General features: G+C 46.9%; 1 non-coding gene across 1 annotated transcript in view; it reads left to right on the top strand.

Moving 5' to 3' along the window:
• Nucleotides 1–6,789: 6,789 nt before the first annotated feature.
• Nucleotides 6,790–7,500, top strand: part of LOC126448614 (small subunit ribosomal RNA) — a 1,909-nt gene continuing 1,198 nt past the window's right edge. Inside the window, exon 1 of the ribosomal RNA XR_007584157.1 lies at nt 6,790–7,500. This exon is cut by the window's right edge and continues 1,198 nt beyond it. This is a non-coding gene — a ribosomal RNA (small subunit ribosomal RNA).

Below are 7,500 nucleotides of genomic sequence, written 5' to 3'. Positions count from 1 at the left end.
CCATGTCGGTACCCGTGGGCGTTGCACTCGCAGTCGCAAAAAACGTTGGGCAAATATATATCTCGGAACAGTAACGACAGTCGGAGCCTCCTGGCGTTGCACTCGCAGTCGCAAAAAACGCTGGGCAAATATATTTCTCGGAAGAGTAACGACAGTCCGAGCCTCCTGCGTGGGAAGAGTCTTTCTAGGCCCTGACCCACGGGAAGGGTTTAGCTTCCCCCATCCCGGACATTTGAAGTCGTCACACTACCGGTATTGACTAATAGACTGATTGCTGATAATCACTAGCCATACACTGGGGGAAACGGCCGACAGGGGCAGCAACATAGTGGAGCCGCAGTGTCACTAATGTACAGAGATAGAACAGTTTCGACTGGAACCAGAGTAACCGTATACACGGCACTGATTAGTAATAAATGCAGAGCCATCAGAATACAGATAATATATACAACCGTCCCTATACATGCTGAAAGACTCTGCACACAATGAGAACCACACGTCAGCCAGACACTATCACACACTACTCTCTGCCTCTAACAGGCACACACACAATATCTAACCACCAGCATGGAAGAACATCCGGTGCATCCTCTCCGCCACATTACACAATCCACACTATCATAACCAGACCGGGAGGTCCACCCAGAAAACAGAATATCCCACCCTTCCGACATCCGCCATTGCTCAGCTAAGCCACGAACACCCACACATGTCCTACACAGGGGTGCACCCAACATCACCATACTGCCTCCTGTCACAGTACACAAACAATGGCAGGAATGAAAGACACAGATCTGCCACAACCTTGGAATCGGAGCGCCGCCTGTCATGAGCCACAAGTGCATCCTGACGTGACAAATCGGATGATCCCGCAGGCATGCACTTACGATAATCACTATCAACGAACCTGCCGCCGCCCCCCCCCCCAAATACACCTTTCCCTACAACAATGTGTACCTTAACCTAAGCTATATCGTACCTTAACCTAACCGACATTGCGCCTTAACCTAACCTACGTTGTACCTTAACCTAACCTATGTTGTACCTTAACCTAACCTACGTTGTACCTTAACCTAACCTACGTTGTGCCTTAACCTAACCTACGTTGTGCCTTAACCTAACCTACGTTGTGCCTTAACCTAACCTACGTTGTGCCTTAACCTAACCTACGTTGTGCCTTAACCTAACCTACGTTGTGCCTTAACCTAACCTACGTTGTGCCTTAACCTAACCTACGTTGTGCCTTAACCTAACCTACGTTGTGCCTTAACCTAACCTACGTTGTGCCTTAACCTAACCTACGTTGTGCCTTAACCTAACCTACGTTGTGCCTTAACCTAACCTACGTTGTGCCTTAACCTAACCTACGTTGTGCCTTAACCTAACCTACGTTGTGCCTTAACCTAACCTACGTTGTGCCTTAACCTAACCTACGTTGTGCCTTAACCTAACCTACGTTGTGCCTTAACCTAACCTACGTTGTGCCTTAACCTAACCTACGTTGTGCCTTAACCTAACCTACGTTGTGCCTTAACCTAACCTACGTTGTGCCTTAACCTAACCTACGTTGTGCCTTAACCTAACCTACGTTGTGCCTTAACCTAACCTACGTTGTGCCTTAACCTAACCTACGTTGTGCCTTAACCTAACCTACGTTGTGCCTTAACCTAACCTACGTTGTGCCTTAACCTAACCTACGTTGTGCCTTAACCTAACTTACGTTGTGCCTTAACCTAACTTACGTTGTGCCTTAACCTAACTTACGTTGTGCCTTAACCTAACCCATGTTGTGCCTTAACCTAACCCATGTTGTGCCTTAACCTAACCCATGTTGTGCCTTAACCTAACCCATGTTGTGCCTTAACGTAACCCATGTTGTGCCTTAACGTAACCCATGTTGTGCCTTAACGTAACCCATGTTGTGCCTTAACGTAACCCATGTTGTGCCTTAAGGGGGGACGTACACGAAACTGCAGTAATTTTAAAAGTATTTTATAAAACTCTAATTTTTTAAGATAATCAATCCAAATTTGGTACAGTTATTAAGAAATGTTATGCGCATATGAACCTAAATTTTCATTTTTATTGACCTTTTACATCTTTAATTATTAACAATTAATTTTTTTTCAACAATGTAATTACAAATGTTCCTTTTTTGAGAAAACTGTGAGAGCAATGTTAATGAATTTTTGTACACACTTTCATACCAAATAATTACAAAACTCTGTGGAGCAGAATTTTTATATCTTCTTTTGTTCAGTTTTTACGGGTCTCCCAATTTCCCTGAAAAATAATATATCAAATTTAAGGAATATTTTCTACCATAAATACCTTACTATTTTATTAAATGAAAATTCCTTCCACAGAATTTTTCACTATAGTACTGACTAGTCATATACCAAATTTCACTTCTCTACCTTTTGTGGTTTTTGAGAAAAAGGTACATAAAGTTATAAAAATGTAAGTTACGGGAAAACTGAATCAATGATTTGATAGTGTTTGTATTAGGTCTTACCGTCTCTGTGTGAACTAGTGCAAGCCATATGCATACTCCTCTTCATCTGCAAGCAGTCTCTTCTTTGCTTGTCTTCTTTGGTTAACCTGCTGTTCAATTTTATTGGCTGTAATATCAGCCGCAGCAACTCTTTTGTCATCGATGTCCTTCAATATTGAATAGGTGAAAGCTCCTGGATGAAATCCTAGCCTCTGTAGAGTTTTTATTCTTCCAAGATTACCATTGTTAAAAACTAAACAAGCATCATATGCAGCAATTTCAACAATAATTGTTGAAACAAATGTTGTTTTTGGGCAACGTTTCCAAATCAGTGAGTTGTAACTTTCATTAGGGTTTTGTGTCTTTCCATGCACACACTTTCGTAGGAGGTCTGGCTCTGCTAAACACCTAAATGTTGGTTTTATAGCACTTAAAACAGCCACAGGTAAACTGTGCTTGTGTGAATAGTTCATGCCATCACGCTCAGCCTGCTTGAATTTGCACCACGATATGTCACACAAATTATGTACAGGTTTGTCATCTGTGGATAGTTTATGAAAATAAATAGACCACACAGCCTTCTGCATGTTATTCAAATTTCCACTGTTGTCCCTTATTGCCTTGCCATAGTACACTTGTAAAGAATGAATTTCTTTGTCTGTGAGTCTGTTGGGACCACCTAAAAGTTTTCCATCCTCAAGTTTCCTGCCCTTCAATTCACGTTTCAATTTTAAAAGTCTGCCTCCCATTCGTTTTTGCACATGTCCAACACATTCCAACTTTTCTATAGCACAATGGGGACCATAAGGTTCACTTTCCAAAACAGTTTTGAAGGAGCTGGAGTCACCATCACCAAGGTATTTTGTGTATCTAACACCGTACTTTTCCACACTTCGATGGAACATAAGTTTCATAGCTGCAGGTTCCATTCCACCACTAGAACCAGAATAATTTCTACAGCACACTTTCTTGTGTTCAACCTGCCACTTATTTTCTTCCACTTCACCAGCTCTCTTTCCGAGTACACAGCTATAGCAATATTTGCTCATTACCTGAACGTCAAGAATTTTTCCAGTATCAACACTAATGACAGATGATACTCCATACAGTGATGTATGTCCACGCTTCATCCACGTTCCATCACATGACACACACAAATCGGTGTCTGGCGTGTTATCTGCTTCTGTCTTTAGTTCACTATTCATCTTCACAGCTTCCTTTGCAGAGGACTTCAAGTTTTCTTCCACTTCCTCTTGAAGAGCACTTAGCAGTGTTTTATTTCCAGTGGTGTACCTAGCACTTGGTTGTGGCATGTTCATGATCCCACAAAACAGTCTGGTACCTTCCCTGCCTATGCCCAAACATCTCATGCCATATATTAAACGCATATTTGCTTCATATATCCGGTTACTTGATGCCGAAGTTCTAAAAGCAGTGTCTGAATGACAGCTTTCACAAGTAAGATGCAACATACACACTATTCCAATTCTGTTTTCTTCGTCATATAATCTCAAACTTTTTGCACCACAGTCAGCACATACACAAGCAGATGATATAATATCAGATAGTATTTTCAAATCAATAAGCCTAAAACCACTAGTAGCTTGAGTGTCTGAGCCACAATCATCAAGTGATTGACAGCTGTCAATTTTCCTTCTCGAAGCACTCGCTTTCTTGGTTGAAGTATCGTTTCCATTTGTTATTATGGGGCTGGTTTTCAAGTTGTCTTTACTACATCGAGAAGCTTGACACTTTCTAACCTTTTTAAACACCTTACTAGAACGCGGCATGCTGCAAAATATAATAACAAGTCTACTTACAACTTTCGTAAAAATGTATTCCAAACAAACACTCGTAAACAAACGCTATAAATCAAAGAATATAAAACCAGCGGCAGAGATATTATTCCACAGCCTTCTTGATGTAGTACACAAACGTTCCCTGCATTGTGACTGCACAAAACTGGAAAAAAACGCAGTATAAATAGATATACGAGAGGATGAAGACCAAGATGGGGGGGCGTCGCCCTGTGCAAGCTATTACAAATTATTATTTTTTTCCCCCTTAGAAGCGGAATTGGAACGTAATATTTGGTAATTGAAATTTCAATACCATGTAGTAAATGAAGAGCCAATAAAATTTTTTTCACAAATTTGGTCATTTTCATGTACGTCCCCCCTTAACGTAACCCATGTTGTGCCTTAACGTAACCCATGTTGTGCCTTAACGTAACCCATGTTGTGCCTTAACGTAACCCATGTTGTGCCTTAACGTAACCCATGTTGTGCCTTAACGTAACCCATGTTGTGCCTTAACGTAACCCAATTTGTGCCTTAACGTAACCCAATTTGTGCCTTAACGTAACCCAATTTGTGCCTTAACGTAACCTAATTTGTGCCTTAACGTAACCTAATTTGTGCCTTAACGTAACCCATATTGCGCCTCAACCTAACCTATATTGCGCCTTAACCTGACGCACGTTGTCGCTGAACCTGCTCTGTAATTGTTATGCAACTCGTTAAATTAGTGTAGTGTTGCCTAACCGCAACCCTCGCAATATAGTTCGCTATTCGCACTGCCCGGTCCCCTGTGTATCGCGTCATGTTAAACACCTTGCAAGTGTTGCTGACTTTCCACATGCTCCTGCTATACACTGTAATGTGGATAGCAGCAGGACGTACATGCCCCCCCCCTTCCCCCCTGCCTTCGCAAGCTGGTCGTTGAGAAGTTTGCATGTTCAATGCCCTTCGCATGCCGACGTACTCAGCCTACGTTGTGGTACGGCCTGTCACCTGTCCGCGGATGTACGCAAAACCCACAAACTGTGCTGCACATTGGTCCGTATGTACTGAATGATACATCGTGGCACATGTGTGACCGTACGACGACTGCGCCTAGCAACGGCGGACCATACAGTCCAAATATTGTGGACGCAGCTACGTGTCGTCTCCCTTTAGGAGCTGGATTGCAGTGTGGTACGCCATTCAGACGTGTGGGAGGAACGGACGCCCTGGATGGCGATCAGCATGAGCAGTCTGTTGATGTAGTGGAGCGTGTATTCGGACGTAGTCGTCTCTTCTCACACACTGTGATAGCATGTTGCACCGCGTTCCACATCTGCGACATGCTGCAGAGGCCGGCTGACAGTCGTTCGCGCAATGGACACCGCATACGTACGGGGGCTACCTTCCACGTGTTCTCTAGGCGTGCACATGTTGTTGCGTCTATGTGGGCAGACGTAGTGTGTTGTGACACCTGACACAGGCATGCAATACTCGTTGCAAATGGCGATGGACGTCTACGTTTGCTGGTGACGTTACGCAAATGAACAACTGGTAACCCGTTGTGGTGCGGTTGTTCTCGCTAGAGGTGAATCAGTGTTGGCGACGATCGGTCGAGCTATTAACCGGTTGTTTCATGGATACCCACCATGCCCACGAACGTGAAAGGGGACCCACCATGCCCACGAACGTGAAAGGGGATCTGGGTGTGAGGCGATACGCGGCGGTGGCTGGGTGGGACCGTCCCCGGCCGGTGAGGGGGGGCCGCCCGGCGTGCTGGCAGCGCGGTGCGTGGGCGCACGCGCTACAGCCGGCTGGTGGGGGCGGCCAGTGGCAGGCGCGCCGGCCGACGGACGCGGCAGGCGGCGCAGCTGCGCGCCGGCGCCCCCTGCTCGCGGCGCCTTGCGGCCAAAGTAGGTCCTCGCGGGCCCGGTGCGAAGCGCGGTGGCCATCTGCAGTGTGCTGGTCCGATTGAGGACTGTGTGCGCTGAGGATGCGCCGCCGCCCGGCGCTCGGCGCCGCGACGCCGTCTGCTGCTCGGTCGCCCCAGCGGTTCTCGCAGGTGGTTTGTATCGCAGCTGTGCGGACGTGTTGGCGCGTGCGCTGTGCTGGGAGAGTTCGCTTCGGCACCCAAGTGGGGCTTTTGTCCTTCTGTGGCGCTGGCGTTGGAGCTGCCGGTCACCGTAGGTGGCGCGTGTTGTCTCCCGCCGGCAATGCCACGACAGCACGCTCCCGGGCCTCTGTCGGCAGCGGCAAGCTCAGTTGGGAGCACGGGTGGTCGCACCTAAAGCGTCTACTCGCCTAACTCCGGGCGATTGCGCCTCTCTCGAACCCGACCAAGTACTTAGGACGGCGCTGCGCGCCGCCGGGACCTGAGAGGGTTTCGAGGTGTGTTGTGCAGGGGAGCTCAGCCTCCTCCTGTTTGCAGAATAATTGAGCGGACGCTTGCGTGTTCGCGCGGGCCCCCGGGACACACTCCCGGGCGGCCGGCTGCTCAGCTCTAGTTGACGCAGCTCCCTGGTTGATCCTGCCAGTAGTCATATGCTTGTCTCAAAGATTAAGCCATGCATGTCTCAGTACAAGCCGCATTAAGGTGAAACCGCGAATGGCTCATTAAATCAGTTATGGTTCCTTAGATCGTACCCACGTTACTTGGATAACTGTGGTAATTCTAGAGCTAATACATGCAAACAGAGTCCCGACCAGAGATGGAAGGGACGCTTTTATTAGATCAAAACCAATCGGTCGGCTCGTCCGGTCCGTTTGCCTTGGTGACTCTGAATAACTTTGGGCTGATCGCACGGTCCTCGTACCGGCGACGCATCTTTCAAATGTCTGCCTTATCAACTGTCGATGGTAGGTTCTGCGCCTACCATGGTTGTAACGGGTAACGGGGAATCAGGGTTCGATTCCGGAGAGGGAGCCTGAGAAACGGCTACCACATCCAAGGAAGGCAGCAGGCGCGCAAATTACCCACTCCCGGCACGGGGAGGTAGTGACGAAAAATAACGATACGGGACTCATCCGAGGCCCCGTAATCGGAATGAGTACACTTTAAATCCTTTAACGAGTATCTATTGGAGGGCAAGTCTGGTGCCAGCAGCCGCGGTAATTCCAGCTCCAATAGCGTATATTAAAGTTGTTGCGGTTAAAAAGCTCGTAGTTGGATTTGTGTCCCACGCTGTTGGTTCACCGCCCGTCGGTGTTTAACTGGCATGTATCGTG

Source organism: Schistocerca serialis, unplaced genomic scaffold (assembly GCF_023864345.2).
Source record: "Schistocerca serialis cubense isolate TAMUIC-IGC-003099 unplaced genomic scaffold, iqSchSeri2.2 HiC_scaffold_617, whole genome shotgun sequence".
In the NCBI taxonomy this organism is placed as follows: Eukaryota; Metazoa; Arthropoda; class Insecta; order Orthoptera; family Acrididae; genus Schistocerca; species Schistocerca serialis.
This window is presented reverse-complemented; position numbering and strand designations above follow the sequence as displayed.